Here is a 16918-nt window from a genome sequence, read left to right on the forward strand (position 1 = left end):
AAAACAATTTTTTAAATGTATTTATGGTTATTTATACTTCTTCTGAAGAACTGTCCGTTTCATCGTTTCACTTGGCCGTTTTTGATTGGGTCGGCGGGGCGGTCTCGTTTTTTGAGTTCTTTGTATATTGTAGATATCAGTCCTCTGATGAATAGTTGGCAAAAATTTTTTTCCTATTCTGTAAGTTGTCTCTTCACTGTTGTCTCCTTGCTGTGCAGAAAGCTTTTTAATTCAATATGATTCCATCTGTTGATTCTTGATACTATTTCTTGTGCCATTCAGGTTCTCTTCAGGAAGTCCTTGCCTTTGCCTGTGTCTTCAAGAGTTTTATCTATTTTATCTTGCAGCAGATTGAGTGTTTCTATTTTAATATTTAGATCTTTGATCCAGTTTGATTTTCCCTTCTAAGTATCTTCTCAAAAGAGCTAAGGCCATCCTATCACAGATCGACATGCATACCCACGTTTATAGCGACACAATTCATAATAATTAAATCCTGGAAGCAGAGTATATGTCCATCAACAGATGAATGGATAAAGAAAACATGGAATTAATACACACTGCCATAAAGAGGGAGAAACTTGAGTCATTTGCAGGAAAATGGGTGCACTTTTAGACCATAAGTTTAAGTGAAATAAATCAGACACACAAGCTTAAATATTGCATGGTTTCTCTTATATGAGACACCCAGATTATAAATAAAGAGCAAGATGAAAGACAGATAATGGAAAATAGGGGGATGGGTCTTTTTCAAAGGGGAAGGGGACCAAGGGATGGGGGGAGAGAGAGGAAGGGAGGGACAGGGGATGAAAAAGGGATTGAGGTGAAAAAGGAAAGAATCAAGGTATGTTCCGTACATGTGCCAACTCCTCATAAGGAATGCAATCATTATGCAGTGCAAATGTGTATTAATAAAAAAGGAAAACTGGAAAAAATACAAAACTAGGCAAAATAAAATTTAAAAAGAGATTTAGGGCAGCTTGCACTACAAAGGTCTTCTCTGTTGGCCTGAATCAGGTGGCTGTGGACACCCTATATTTTCTCTGCACCCTCCACTGGTTGACACTCTGCAGGACTGGAGCTGCTATAAAAAGATGTCTGTTATAGGAAGAAGGTCCTCAGAGTGTTGATCATCTCAAGCAAAGGAACCAGCGGGTGTGAGAGCAGAGCCCAGGTCCCAGGGCCTTCATAAAGAGCCCCTGGCCAGGGCCTCACATCCCCAGCTCTTCCCACATGGGAAAGATAGCTTTGAAAGATGTTACTGGGAGAGATGACCCAGGAGCCTGGGGCTCAAATCAACTGGCAAGGCCACAGTTCCTGAGTTCCTGTTCTCCCTGTGCCTCCAGCCACCCTAGTGAAAATGGGGTCCCCTGTTGGGCCCTTGCTGGTGTTTGTTGAGATGCAGCATTCCACAGAGACATGGTGACATCTTGGGAAATGAAGACGAAGTTGTCATAAATCACAATGCAGAAGGAAATCTCTGGACCAGTGGCACAAACAGGAACCAGGAAAAATGATCCTGTGTCCAGCCAACACCTGACCTGGGCAGGTATATAAGGCTCCAGGGCCAGGAGGCTCCACACCTGCACACCTCCCTCTCCACCTGCTCCTCTGACCTCTCTACCTCCATCACCAGAACCATGACCTGCTCTGGCTGTTCCGGAGGCTGTGGCTCCAGCTGCTGCTGTGTGCCCGTGTGCTGCTGCAAGCCCGTGTGCTGCTGTGTGCCAGCCTGTCCCTGCTCCAGCTGTGGCAAAGGGGGCTGCGGGTCCTGTGGGGGCTCCAAGGGGGGCTGTTCCTCCTGTGGGTGTTCCAAGGGGGGCTGTGGGTCCTGTGGGGGAGCTAAGGGGGGCTGTGGTTCTTGTGCAGGATGCAAGGGAAGCTGTGGCTCTTGTGGGGGATCCAAGGGGGGCTGTGGCTCCTGTGGGGGCTGCAAGTCCAGCTGGTGCAAGCCATGCTGCTGCCAGTCCAGCTGCTGCAAGCCCTGCTGCTGCCAGGCCAGCTGCTGCAAGCCCTGCTGCTCCCAGTCTAGCTGTTGTGTCCCTGTGTGCTGCCAGTGTAAGATCTGAAGCTCTGTCCACAGACTTGTGGCAGCCTGCACTGATACTGGTACCCTTGGCCTTGTCCTGGGGCCCATGAATGTTCCACTGCCCACTGACTTCATGCTCTTCACTCTAGAATTTCTGAAACATGTTATTAGGATGTATAAAACCAAGCATGCCTGCCAGGGATTTAACTCAGTGCTTTCGCTGCCTGCTGTGCAAGCGCAAGGACCCAAGTTCAATTCCCGGTATCCAAAAAAAACAAAACCAAGGATGCCTTCTCACTGATAGGGCCTTATCCCAGCTCCTTACCCACATCTTCTCCAGCCACCCCTACCCTCCCTCTCATTTTAAATGCAAACTGGAACTATTAGAAGAAATGTTGGGAAAATGTTCATACAGATTTAGTGTGAGGGCTTCCCTAAGAAAGAATTGACAATCCAAGAAGCATGTTAGGTAAGCATAAAATCATAGTTAAATGGATAAGATTATTGCATGTATTATTCAACTGTTGGGTGGGAATATCCATCCAAGCTGCAGTAGAGAACTGATGTCTACATCATCTAGATTTCCCGTAACAGTGCTTGTTGAAAATACTAGGCATTTAGTTTTGGGTTATGAAATGTGATATCATTAATACTGAGTATCTTTTTCAAGTGACTGAAATATATTATCTACATCCAGTTGTAAGATGTGAAAATGAAGCAGACTTCAGGCTATTTATTTGCCGAATAAAATATCACACATCTGACCTCTGGTGTAGATTGTGCACTCCATCCAATCTCAGAATCCTCTCTTTATGGGTTCAAAGTCAATGCTCTCACCCTCACCTGAGAGGGGATGTCTAAACACTCTTCCAAACTTCCTGTATCATTGCCTTCTCTCTCACTCTTAGCAGGTAATCCAGTTCCCATAAGGTCACATACCAATACATGCTTGGCCCAGCACAAGGCATTTTCACAATGGCACACCAAGACTATATACAAGGAGAAGTCATTGCCCCAGTCAAAGGAGAGAAGGGACGCTAGTGACCAAAGGATACAAAATTCCTGGCACAGGAATATATGATGTGTCATGACAGGATACTGCCCACCTCTTCCCTATGTTCTTCTACCCTTTCCTTGCTCTGCTAAGACCACTATTCCCTTTACTTGGCCTGACCTTCTCAGGCATGATTTCCAAGATTCACTTCAGTGATCACTGTTTAGAAAGTCTTCTCTAACAAGCCCTTTTCCTCTTCCCTTCTAGATTGGCTGCCCTTCCCATGAGTCTCCAAACTACCCCTCTAGTTGTGTGTTCCAATTGCCTGTAGATTTGTGTGTCTCCCCACAGGTGGTGGCCTGTGGGCAGGGGCACGTGTCATTTGCCACACAAATTGTTGAAGCTTATCACAGCACAAGTGTACAATGGGCAGTTTATTAGAGGCACAAAACCAATTCCATCATTTGGTAAAAAACCCTCAAGAATGGGCACAGTTCTCCCTTGTATGGTGATGAGACTGATACCAAATCAACTTCTTCAATCCTCTTACTCTACTATGGATAGCAATGTTTTCCCAACATTACTATAACTGGTCTTTTTTGAATTGGCATATTATATGGCACCTGGTCCCTGAGGTACAAGGCAGTGATTTATCTCCATAATGTTTGTTGGTTATTCTTGGCTTTAGACAGCCAAAGTTATCTTTGTTGACTTAGTACACAGAATTATCACCTTTAGTTCCACGTGCTGTACAGAAATCAGACCAAGTGTCCTATCGACAAGACCGCCTCCGTTCTAGTTTGTCACCATTTGTATCTTCCAGGGTCATTTGTATCATGGAGCTAGTAATAATGGCCTTGGAGCAATTGTAAGGAAAATATATGCAAAGCGCCCAGCACATGGTCTGCCAGAGTGTGTACTTTCTTAGAAAGTTGTTCTGCACACTTTAGGGAAGGACTTATTTTATGGAAGGAGCTGAGTGAAACAACAGCACCACTTGCACGGTTAGAAAACATGGGATGTAGCAGAAGCTGCAAGTTACCTATCCAAATTCCTTCTTGTGTTTTTTGGAATGGGATTTCATTAAGGGCAGCAATATGGTTTTTCAAAGACAACATTTCCCAGCTAGGTGAAGCTAGGTGGTCAAATTCCAATCTGTAGGGCCAGGGATGTAGCTCAGTGGTTCCACCACCTGCCTCACAAGAGCAGAGTTCAATCCCCGGTACCAAAACAAAACAAAACAAAAAAATTCCAATCTGTACAATACAGGTAGAAGTTTTTGGGTAGGACTTCCAGAAAGGCCCTTTCTGAAATAAGGGCATGATGACTGGGCACCAACTCCTAGTTTGCTCCACAAGGTAAATTTATGGACTGGCGCCAAGCTCTGAGGATGACAGAGCAGAGGGAGTCTGGGTCCCTGCGGTAACTGCCTGACACTATGGTTTATGGGGAGAGAAAATCTGAAGGGTTTAGGGTATTGTACTCTGGGGGTTTCTGTTACAGGCAGAACACCACCCAGCACCCTGTGAAGTGCTAGACCTTGCTCGCATCCCGAGATTGCGCTCCTTGAAGGATTTCTCTGGAACACTTGGAGCCAGCTGAAGACTAGGATGAGGGAAGAGCTGGTCTGAGAGCAGCAGGCCAAGCAGGAAGAGGGGCGGGAAGCTGCCTAGGGAGATGCACACACTCCTGGTCCTGCCCCTGCAGCTGCAGGACACTCCTCGCTCTGCCTCCTTCCTTCCCGGGAAGCCTCCCTCCTAGGCCCTGGGAAGTTGGCGCCCACGTAGGCGTTGCAGCCACCTGTCCCCTGGAGATCCGTGGGGGCATCTCTTGACCGCCCTTGCTCGTTGGAAAGCGCCGGGAGCCTCCAGCTCCTCACGGACGGGCTCTGGCAGCCATTGGCCGGTGTGTGTGCACGCGCGCGCGCGCGAGGAGGCGTTGCGATTAGCTGGTGGGCGGGCACCCGGAGGGCGGTGTGGCCCCCTGCTAAGCAGGCGCGGTGCCTGTGCGCGCAGGAGTTGGTTGTGGGGCGCTGGCTGCCGTTGGGGGCCCGCTGTCCTGGAGACGGACGGGGCTGTGACCGTTCAGCCGGGTTGGGGCTCGGGGGAGCGCGGGGCCGCAGTCAGGCCCGGTGCCCGCGGACACTCGCGGGCCCCTTCTCGGGCCGCCCCGCCCTGCCTCCCGAGCCCCAGGCCCCGCGGAAGAGCGAGACGGACCCGCGGGCGCGGTGTGTCCGGAGCCCGAGGCGACGGCGCGGAGAGAGGCTCGGAACCCGCCATCCCGGCTGCGCAATCCTCACGGCCCCACGGGATGGATTTCTCCAAGTGCAGGTAGTGCGGGGTGCGTTTGGGAGGCGTCTCCTTGAGGGTCGCGAGCCGTCGTGCAGGGGCCTTGGGGTGTAGGAATCGTACACTGGGCTCCCCGCGGGCCAGGCTGCCGGAACCCCAGCCCCAGGGCGCTGAGCGCCCCTCGGTCCTGCTCACAGTGAGCCGGGCTGGTTTCTCAGAGAAGTCCGAGACCTGGGTTTTCAGTCACTCAGTCAGTCAGTTCTGATTTTCAAAACTTGCTATTCATCGAGTAACAAGGAAAACAAGAATAAGAAGAAAGACCAAACCCAACCCGGGGAGCCAACAACAAAAAGCCACTCACAAGAGGGTTCAAGACTGAGTTTGTGACCTCTGGTTTAGATCTAATTCAGCCGCTAAGTAGGCCATGCCAAATAGGCCACGTGCCCTTGACCGAGTCACTTTTCCACGGAACACAGAGTGTATCTGTGGCTTTGTTGAAATTTTATGGGGGCGTCAGATTAGTAAAGAAAATGTTCCTCTGAGTTTTTATTTACATTTTATTATAAATCGGCAGTAGCTTTTATGTTTATGAGGTGTAGAGGGATGTGATTTGTGACAGACTAATTAATGTATGTATCAGTTTAAAAGCCTGTTTCAGTGGTGAGGACATTTGATACTCTTTTAGCGGTTCTGAAATGTATCATTCACTATTATTAACTACATTCACCATGCTGTGCAATAGATTTCAACAAAATTATTCTTCCTGTGGGAAACCTTATAGTTGTTCACTGTATCTCCCCAACCCCCCCACGGCCCCCCAATTCACAGACCTTAACTCGCATGGATGCGAATGGTTTAGATTCCACCTATAACTGAGAACATGCATTCAACTTCGTTTCTTTGGCTTATTTCATTACTATAATGTTCTCCAGTTCGGTCCATCGTACCACCATTGACAGAATGGGGGAGGGAGGTTGAATCCAGGCCCTTCCCACTGAGTTACATCCCCAACCATTTTTCTAAGTTTTATGTTGAGACTGAGACAGTGTCTCTCAGTGTTGACCAGGCCCTCAAACTTGTGATCCTCCTGTCACAGCCTCTCAGACTGCTGGGATTAGGAATTTAGGGAGAGCCTGTCTCAAAATTTTCAAGAGTAAATAAATCAAAGGGGGTGGGTAAAGACTCAAGTGGGATTGCTGCATCCAAAGATCTATAGATCTGTGTTTATTTTTTTGAGGATTGACATGCTTTTTTCATAATGTCTGTTCCCCCTTACAGACCTACTTTCTCCACAGTGTTAACAATGATTATCTTTGGACTTTGTGGCAGCCAGCCTAACGAATATGTGGTGATGTCTCCTGACATTTTTGTTTTGTTTTGTTTTGTCTTTGTTTTTGTTTTTGGTACAGGGGATGGAACTCGGGCCTTTTCGCTTGACAGGCAGGAGGCAGCACCACTGAGCTAAATCCCTGGCCCCTCTCCGTGCATCTTTGATTTGCTTTTCCCTCATGATGAGTGTTGTTGAACGGATTTTCGTGTGCCTCTTGGTCAATTTTCTGTCTGATTTGGAAAAAATGTCTATTTAGGTCCTTTGGCCATTTCATAATTGGATTATTTGGTTTCTTTGCTATGGAGTTGCATGTGTTCCCGGAGTATTTTTAATATTAACGACTTAACAGATACATGGTTTGTCAATATTTTTTCCCATTTCATTGGTTACCTGTTCATTTTCTTGTCCTGAAGCTTTTTATTTTGACAGAGTCCTACTTGTTTATTTTTGCTTTTGTTGCCTGTGGTCTAGGTGTCATATCCAAAAATTCATCACAAAGACCAATGTCAGGGAGCTTGATCTGTTATCTCTTAGCCGTTTCACAGTTTCAAGTCTTACATTTAAGTCTTTAGTCCATTTTGCGTGGATTTTTATAAGCGGTAGAAGATAACTGTGTGGTATTTCCTTTCTTTGCATGTGTTTGACCAGTTTTCCAAATACCTTTGCTGTAGATCTAAACTATCCCTCAGTGTGTTTGGAAGGTGATTGGATCATGGGGCAGTGTACTCATCAGTGGGTTCATGCATGGCTGAGTTCTGTAGGAGAATGTGCTGTTGAGAGGTGGCACCTGGTTGGAGCTGTGTCCCTGGAGTTGGAGGTACAGCTCCCTCCCAGGGTCCTCCCTTCACACTCTGCGTCTTGCCTCCGTGGGTTGGGTGGCTTTTCCTCAGCCATGCCCCTGTACCATCCTGGATTGCCACAGAGGCAGTTGAGCATGGGCTGAATCCTCCCAAAAACTGTGAAGAAGAGTAAACCTCCTGTTTTTTTGTTGCGGGCATTTTGTCCCAGCCTTGGAAAAGTGGTGAATATACTCTGTGTGTGTGTGTGTGTGTGTGTGTGTGTGTGTGTGTGTGTGTGTGTGTACACTCTTAATTGAAGAAACTATCTTTCCCGCGTTGTGTATGCTTGGGAACCTTACCACATGGTAGTTCGCCATATATGTATGCATTTATTTAGATTGCCCTTGTTTTTGGTCATAGTTTGAGACCTAGCATTTGTCTTCTTCAGCCATACTTAGGATTTCAACCAGTAAGTTTTTCCATAGCGGTTTCTGCCATGAGGCCACCATCTAGCCTGATCTGCTGCTACAAAACACTTCCTCTCTTTGATCTCTCTGTGTGGGGGTGAATAAATGTCCATCCCTGGATCATACTTCCCTGCCTGGATGCTGTAATGTTTGTGTAGCACAGAGAGGTAGCCACTATTGGACACTGCTAGAAGGCCCATGAATGATTTCTTGAAGGGAACAAAATCATGGAGTTTTGAAAATCTTTCAGGGTCATTTCTGTTGTAGCTCCAGCACTACCATGTGTTCTGTGGGCACCTGTATATTGTAAATTTTGGGGGTTCTACCTATGCAAAGGAAAATTGCTTTGCCCTGCGTATGAATCCAGGATATCTTTCCATCCAAAAGTTGTGAGTATTTCCTGTGTGGCCTGGATTCTTTTAGTGGTTCAAATGGATCTACTACAGGATTCCATGGGCAATCCCTGTGTGCAGAAGGCCCACACAGTCTTAGCTGCTCATGGGAATGTTTCTCACTTAGATTGCTGTGTTTGCAAAGTCAGCCCTGATAACTATTTTTATACTTTATAAAGACTGATTCTACTCTAGGTGGAAAGGGTCCTGGAGACTTTACCCTTTCTCCACTTTCCTGGGTCTTCTGTTTAAGGAATGAAAGTACCTGTTTAATTCTTCAGTTTCTTGCATCTTCTGTCATGAGATTTAAAATATCTTTGTTTCAACCCAATTTTGCTTTTATTCTGTTCCCAATACGGTTTCCCAAGAGGTTTGCAGTATAACATAATCATCATTTAAAAATAACATATTTTCTTCTAAAGATAATGTGTATTGGGTGTCAAATTTAGAAAATATCAAGAATCAGAAAATTAAAACTACCTCTAGTCTATCTTGCTTACATATTGGTGTATAATTTTCTGGCCTTTTGTCTGGGCTCTGTCTCTAAAGCTGACAGCATACTCTGTATTCTACTTTGTAATTTGTATATTTTCAATCTAATATTAGACAAATAGGCGTGTGTTTTACTCACCATTCTAATTCTTTTCAAACAGGTGTTCTATTGTTAGAATTGGGACCTGAAGAATCTTGTTCATAAGTTACTATAGAGGATAAATTCAGAAGCCCAAACTACTGACCCAGAAACACAATTCCCTTCTCTGCTCTTCTGCTCCCTTTCTTCCTGTCCCCTCGAGTGCTGACGTCCTGTTCCCACTCTCCCAGCCCCAACCTAGGGCGGTTCTGTCAGGGGAGACTCTGGAGGAACATTTCTCCAGGCAGACATTACCCTGCAGTTCTCCTCTCCCACCTTCCCAGCTGGCCTTTCAGAATGTTTACTGCTTCCTTCTTTGAAGTTCCCACATTTATGTTATGGCAAAAAAAGTTACAGAGAGCAGCATGTATTTACAGAAGTTTAATAATAAAATCATGAAAAAAGAAAGCCAATTGATAGAAAATTGAAAATATAGAAGTAGCATATAATTCCTAAATGGAGAATGAACTAGATCTAAGAAGAACTAAGCTAGCTCTAAAATGTGTTTACCATTCTTCAGTCAGGCTTTCTCTGTCGGAAAATGTTAGTGCACAGTACATCCAACTCCACACATGCCCCAGCACATAGTCGGCGTAGCAATCATTCATTTCAGTGTCTCCCCACCTATGCAGAATCCTAATGTATACAAAATTCCTCAGGTACAATTATAATAAGTGCTTAAAGAACACACCTAGTGGTGCAGATGCTGAAGTTCTGTATACATATAAGCACTTCACCATGCAGGCTCTATTCTGGGTACAGCCAGACTATGCCAAATCAGTGAATCATGTGCTAGGTCCTGAAATATTTTTTCTAAAATATTATTTGCTACTGCAGTTATTATTTGTTTGTGTGTGTGTGTGTGTGTGTGTGTGTTTGTATGTGTGTTTAAATGGTGTTGAAGAGATGGGAAGGGGTTTACATCAATTAAAGGGGGGATTCCAAATTAAGTCTTTGGGCATCTGAATTCAGATAAACCCAGCATGTGCTGCAATGCAGAGTCTGGTCAAAGGGCACCACATGTTAAAATTGTGTATCACACCATGGTGGCCTTTATTTCCTGTTCTTAACAGTAGTGCTTACCTTCTGACCACAGAAAAGGTCCAGAGGAAGAGGACATATCTTTCCTTTTTGACCCCACTGCAAATGCTGCTGCTGCTGCTGCTGCAGACTGGTTAAATGGAATGCCCCCGGGCCACTAGGCTGAGCTGAGGCTGCAGGTGTGCTAGGATTGGCCTCAGATGTGAATGCGCCTGGTGGATTATTTTGGGTGATGTTGAAATTTGTGGTGCTGCTGCCAGATCGGGGGATCAAACTGGGCTGAGGGGCTGTCCCTGAGCCAAATGCAGACTGAGCAGGCTGTTGTCTTAACATGGGAGGCTGGCTCCTGTTGGGCATGACTCCGAAAGTAGGCGGTGCAGGCTGAGAACCACCAGAAAACAATGCTGTTGAAGATGACAGAGCTCCAAAGCTCAGGGGATTAGGCTGTCTGGCCCCTTGATATTTTCCACATGGTGTGGTCTGGTTAGCACCAAATGCTGGCCTGGCAGATGGCGCTGACCATCCAGTGCCACCTCCAAAGGAGGACCCTGCAGAACTAAAAGTGGTTGTGCCTCCCAGGCTGCAAGCAGAGGTTGCAGTAGTCTTACTGCCCAGTCCTGATTCCAAGGCAGACGAGTTGACAGCAATAGCTGAGCTGGATGTGGCTGCTGGTTTTCTGTCCTGAGAAAACAGCAGAGACTGAGAAAGACTGGATTGAGCAAGGTGGTGGAGAGGAGAGCTGCTCACGGGCTCGCTGGCCCATCCAAACCCCAAGGCAGCCATGGGTGCAGTGGAGGAGGAGGTGGCACTACCAAGTAGGCCACCACCAGCTGAAGTGGCCAGTGTGCTTGGACCAGAGGACCTGTTGTTGTTCCGGTAACTGAAAACAGGCTTTGCTGTGCCTCGATCAGCTGTGACGCTGGTTTGCACTCCAGAAGCAAAAATGCACTTTGTTGGCTATTCCTCTTCCTTTCCTTGCTGCCCAACAGAAAGTCTAGAGTTCAAACTATTACCCTTCTTACCGTGTTGTTTAACTTCTTCACGGTTAGAATCAGTTGAAACTCCAGATGTAGACTCTCCAGTGGGTTTAGAAATTTTAAAGCCTTCACTCCTGGGGTGTCTAGACCCAGAGTCAGAGGATGCACTTCCTTTGACTCCTCCCCGATCTCCAACTTTAAAATTTCCAGTGTTTGTCACTGTCTGAGAAGGCCTAGAAGAGAATGAAGGGGCACCAAATTTGAAGGGTGAGGCCGCTGGATTCAGAGTCCAGGAAGATGTGCCCCGGCCTTGAAAGTGAGATTGTGTGCCTGGCCTGTCTCATTCACATGCTATACACGTGGTAAAGTCTGCTTGATTCTCCACTAGGCATGCTTCATGGTCCCATTTCCCCTCAGGCCTCTTGGACTTGTCCAATCCTAGAGGGTCTCCAGAAAACAAGAGAGACAGGTACCTCGCTGCTACTAGAAGCAGGGACCGACCTTGCTGGTTTCTCAAACATACAGGACACACATCTGTTGTCTTCTGCCTTGTTAGAAACCCAGCAGAGTGGGCACAGCCAAGATCACACAGGCCTTTTGAATGTACCTCCCAATCTTAAGGCACCAGAGGTAATGGTGCTGCAGGAAGATGACTTAGTCCTTCCTAGTGAATGCAGTTTCTCAAACCGCTGTCCCCCTAAGGACTGGCTTCATAGCAATTCGAGGTTTGAGTGTTTCCCAATTGCATCTCCTCACCTCAGGTTTATTGTGAACTAAAGAGGTATCACAATCCCAAGTTCCTGTTGCTAATTCAAATTTGTCTCCAGAGCCTGTCCCGAATGCAGGCAGAGTTGCTTTGCCAGGTTTGCTGGAATCAGTGTGTTCAACGCTTTCTCCTGGTGGCAGTTTTACATTGTTCCGAAACAGACATGTATCACACTTCCAGAAGGATTTAGGTTTTACACATTCCTCGCACCTGATTGCACTAGAAGGAAAGGTACTGCTTGCTGGTTTTGTATAAACGAGTGGCCCCGCTGTGTTAGGCTGAGCAACAGGAGACTCTCCCTTTTGGCCCGTGAGAGCTGCAGAACTTTTCCAAACATCTAGGGTGCCTCCTCCTTTTGGGAGTTTTGCAGGTGAAAGGCCCTCCGAATCCTCATTTTGCCTCTTACAGTTTGTTCTCTTCACCGCAGTGTCTTGAGTTGAACTCCTCAGAACTGGTTCTGAAGCCCCGCTAGAGCCAGAAAGTTCTGTGTTTGCAATAGGCACACTAAATGTAAATGGAGTAAATGATGGAGGTGGTACAACTGCCTCCGTAGATATTATAATGGGAGGTGAAAATGTAAACATGGACTGCCGGTGCTCTGGAAGAGGTCCTTTGTACCTTGTTTGCTGGTGACTGAGAAGAACTCACGGGTGATGGAGAAGTTGTGATCTCATCAGAACTGAGAGTGATGGTAGGCACTGAAGGACTGGTGATTGGTGCAGAGATTTTTGGCAACACTGGTACTTCCATTTTCTCCTCTTCCGGAGGTTTAGAAGCAACCTCTCGTCTCATCACCTCCATGACCTCCTCCAGAAGATAAGCCATCGGCTACAGGGATACTGAAATTTGCGTGTGGAAAGCCACTTTCTGGTTGTCTGTTTTGTCTGGGTATCATATTTTTTTCATTTCCACTACTGTCCTTTTTATCTGTTCTTTGACCAGTCTCCCGTAATTCACTAGACGTGGTCAGAGGTAGTTTAAAAGGAATAGTGTTTTTTGTTGCTGTGGAAACTGGCTCCAGGGTTGTGGGGCTCTGAATAGGGAGGTATGGAGAGCTCCCCTTGGCTCTTTTGGCCTGCATCTCTGTGATACCTATCCTGCTCCTATCAGGAGAATTCAGAGAAGAAAAAAACATGTGGAATTCTTTCCACATTTGTGAAAGAACTTGACATCTCTAGAAAGCGCAGTGTCCTGTGAGCTGTTAAACTGGTTACATCATAAGGTTGCACATGGAGTGGGTTGGCTTTCATCTTTGTGACTGGCACCTGATACGGTGTCTTTCATGGTTGAGACAGCCTTGGAGCAGCTGCTGTCCCACCACGTGTTTTTCCACAATAAAAAGGAGAGTTTCTGAGCCGACCTGTTTTAGGATTTGAGAAATTGGCAAGTGAGGGGGACAGGATTCCAAAGCCAGACAAGGTGCGTGCTGTTTTTGAGGTGGTGGACGAGCACATTCAGCCTCCAGAGACCCCTGAGGTGGCAATGGAGTGTTGTGTGAAACTGCTCTGTGTTTATCAGGGGCTCTGGAAGAACAACTAGTGGTTGAGATGTCACAGCCCTGAGAGGTAGAATCTGTCGTTTCTGCACAACTGCCAATTGGGAGTGCATTGGAACCAGTACTAGATGTTGAAGATGCTTCTGTATTACTGACTGCCGGTTCAGGAGTGCTATGGCTATCACTGGTACTTGAGCTGTCCTCCTCTACATACATGACGTGGTCATCTGTATTTTGTGACCCATGTGCTACCTCGTTTGTGTCTGTTGAGCAGCTACATGCCTCTTCATTCTTACTGAAGTATGTCTGTAGCCACTGTGGCAGAAGGTTCTTAATAGACTCTGTAAGGCTGCTAAGAATGCCCTGGCGCTGTGGTGGTCCCTGCTGGTAAGGCTGAATTGGTCCCTGATGGCAAAGTTGCTCCAGGATCTTTCCTCCCCCTCTGAGACCTACCAGCAGAAGCCAAAAAAGAATGGCCTCAACTAAGGAGTGGGAATGAAAGAAATCCTGGAATCACAAGTATATAGGAGGTCTAGAAAGTGTTGATCCTCCTAGAGAAGGAATCCAAGGAGCATAGGAAAAAAATCTTCAAAACACAGGTAGTTGGTACAGTCATGAACGTAGAAGATTGTAGATTTGTGATGAAGATTTGTTTGCTTTTCTCAGTAAGAAAAAGGTGATTATTATCCAGGAAAAAGTCCTTGAAAGTAATGTATTGTCCAAATTGGCAGTGAAGCAAAATATGTCCCTGTTTTTTCTTGTTTGTTTGTACTTTCCTGGTAATGGGAATCAAACTTAGGACCTTGCAATTGCCAGGCAGGCAGGGGACCACTGAGCTACATCGCAGGCCGAGTATGTCCCCGTTGTAAGCAACTGATACGATTAAAGAAAATTCATTTCACACGATGCTTGAAATGTTTTACTTTGATCGGCACAGGTTTGGTGATAAAATACTTGTCTACGTGCTGTACTCCGTTAAAATAAAATCTGTGTACGGATTACCACATAGCTATTATCTTCAACTTCTTAACCATACAGATAATTATATTGCATTTCATTTCAGATTTTACAATAAAAGTGTAGACTAAGCATGAGAAAATAGTAGATTGCCTGATATTTAAATGTTCAAAGTCTTGATATAATGAAAAAGGCATACTTGGCAGAACTTTAAAATATAGGGGAAGAAGAGTAGATAGGTGAACTATTTGATTTATTTTACATAGAGGAAATGAAGATATTTTTGAAAGTTCATAGGAGAAGAAATGGATAAAGGATATTATTTTAAATTATATTGATAATCTTATTTGATGTATTAAATGAGAAAAGGCTTGGCCTGGCAGAGAAGTAAATGAAACAGTTTTCTCATCTTTTCTATCAGGAATTCAATTTTGTGGTTTAGACATGATAGTACTGTATGAGAATCACATATCTACCCATGTGCCTGTAATCCCAGCACTCGGGAGGCTGAGGCAGGATGATCACCAGGAGTTTGAAACCTGTCTTAAGAAGTGACAAAAAAGGATGAGCTAACAAAGTATACTGATATACCTTATATATACCTTATCCTTTAGGCAGGCATGGCTGAGGATTTTCCCAGCCCTGAAGGCGGGGATGGTAGAGTTTTATTGACAATTAAAAACAGGTAACAGTGTAATTAGGCACTCCTAATTTGGAAAGAGAACAGGTTTTAAGGTGAAAGCTTTTTGAAGGTCAGGGATGAGACCAGGTGGGCAAACAGGTGAGCTGGCAGCTTGGGCTCTCCAAACCTTCTGAACTAAGTCAGGCTCTCCTGAAAACCTGGCCTCTCTGAAACCTGTTGTGAATGGCAAAGGTGGCAGCGTTCCCACAGATGAAACTCTCTCAAGTCTTCCCCCTCAAAGAGGACAAATCTGCCCATCCCAGTCCACACCAGTTCCATGCACACCCTGGGGTGGGTGACTCTGTCCTGGGAAGGGACAATCTACAGTCCCAGAAGGTGCCGACACTACTATCTAGAGTCTAGGAGTTGGGATAGAAGAGAAAACCAATGGGATAGGACCAGCCATGTATGTGTGGGAACATCCACCAGGATTCAGGTTTTGAAACACATGAGGCCCTCTGAATGGTCTGTTAACCCAAGGGATGGAAGCTGCTCATCACTAACCTGTAGTCAGAATGGTGAGATGCTGGAACTCCCTTGGGAGGCTTTTCTGCGAAAGGCCAGAGAGTGTATGATGTGGGCTTTATAGGTTCCCAGGTCTCTGTGACAACTGCTTACACCATTGTTGCAACACAAAATAACTAGTGAGTGGTAAAGAAGAGGTCTGGCCACATTCAACAAAAGCAGCTGGAATTGAAACTGCATGCACTAAATACTACAGTTTTTCTTTATCAGTGATACCTTAGAAAAGTTAGTCATAGAAAAAAAGAATGCTCTATTTTTCCCAGGGCCCAAGGTTTATGGTAAAGGAAATGATAAGGACAACAGGATTTCTGGACTCAGTAGAGATGAGACTGGGTCAAATGTTGCAAACACAAACACTTCTGCATAGGCAAGCTTTGTCGGGGGGCACTTCGGCCAAAGTGGGGCTTTGGTTGAAAGGAGGCAGCAACTGATTTAGAGAGTGACTAAACTACTGCTCCTAGAACAAAGAGCGCAGCAGGTTTTTATTGATTTTCCAGGGTGGCTAAAGTCCAGCAAATTCCACTGGCCAAGGGCACAGTTCCAAACCATGTTTCTTTTTGTACTGGGCTTGGATCAAGAGGTGCTCACAGTCAGTTCATCCTAGAGGCTGTTGAATTTTCCAGTGTCTAGTGCCATCATTCTGTGCAAAGGCCTTGTAGTAGATGTTCTAATAGCAGGTTGGAAACCCCTTGCCCTGTGCCTATGATACTGTTTTCCCAGTGTTTTCTTCTAGTAGCTTCAAGATTTCTAGGTCTTGGACCCATTTTTTTGTTTGTTTGTGGGGTTTTTTGTTTTTTTGTTTTCTTTGGTACTGGGGATTAAACTCCAGTCCTCGTGCTTGTGAGGCAGGCGCCAGAACCACTGAGCTAAATCCCCGGCCCTTAGACCCATTTTTGAATTGAGATGTGTGCAGTTTAAGAGATAAGGATCTAATTTTAGTCTTCCACAAATGGATAGTTTCCCTAGCACCATTTGTATCTGTTTTTTCTCAGATGTATGTTTTTGGCTCCTTTGTCAAGAATCAGATGGCTGTAGTTACATGGTTTACTTCTGTGTCCTCTATTCTATTCTAATGGTCTGTGTGTCTATATTTGTGCCACTATCGTGATGTTTTTGTAGCAAGTTTTGAAATCTGGAATTTTAATACCTCCAGAACAAACCAAACTGAAAACCAATAGAAGGAAGGAAAGACCAGAGTTGAAACTAATGAAATGGACACTAAAAGAACAATACAAAAGATCTATGAAACAATTGATTTTTTGAAAAGACAATCCAAAAATTGGTAAACCCTTAGCCAAACTAACATTAGCCAAAGATAAAATTAGAGATGAAAAAGGTGATATTACAACAGATATCACTGAAATCCAGAAGATTATTAGGAACTACTGTGAATAAGCATTTCAATAAATTAAAAAATATAGAAGAAAAAGTATAAGTTTCTAGGCATAGGCAACCTACCAAAATTGAACAAAGAGGATATAAAAAAATCTAAACAGATCAATATCAAGCAAAAAGATTGAAGCAGTAGTAAAAGAAAAACTTTTCTTTTAAAAACTTTTCTCCCA

At 45.2% G+C, this 16918-nt stretch overlaps 1 protein-coding gene and 2 pseudogenes across 1 annotated transcript in view; 1 reads left to right on the forward strand and 2 right to left on the reverse strand.

The window, feature by feature from the left end:
* Window positions 1–4972: 4972 nt before the first annotated feature.
* The window catches only part of Prrg4 (proline rich and Gla domain 4), a 49833-nt gene continuing 37887 nt past the window's right edge, over window positions 4973–16918 (forward strand). The window contains exon 1 of the mRNA XM_004852081.4: window positions 4973–5353. The gene's annotated coding sequence lies outside the window, so the exon portion shown is untranslated. The remainder of the gene's footprint in view (window positions 5354–16918) is intronic.
* On the reverse strand, window positions 9224–11449 carry LOC147829536 (nuclear pore complex protein Nup153 pseudogene; annotated as a pseudogene).
* LOC110350689 (nuclear pore complex protein Nup153 pseudogene) lies at window positions 10795–13805 on the reverse strand (annotated as a pseudogene).

Source organism: Heterocephalus glaber, unplaced genomic scaffold (genome assembly GCF_053883595.1).
Source record: "Heterocephalus glaber isolate CG9 unplaced genomic scaffold, H.glaber_assembly_v1.0 deba00000594, whole genome shotgun sequence".
NCBI lineage: Eukaryota > Metazoa > Chordata > Mammalia > Rodentia > Bathyergidae > Heterocephalus > Heterocephalus glaber.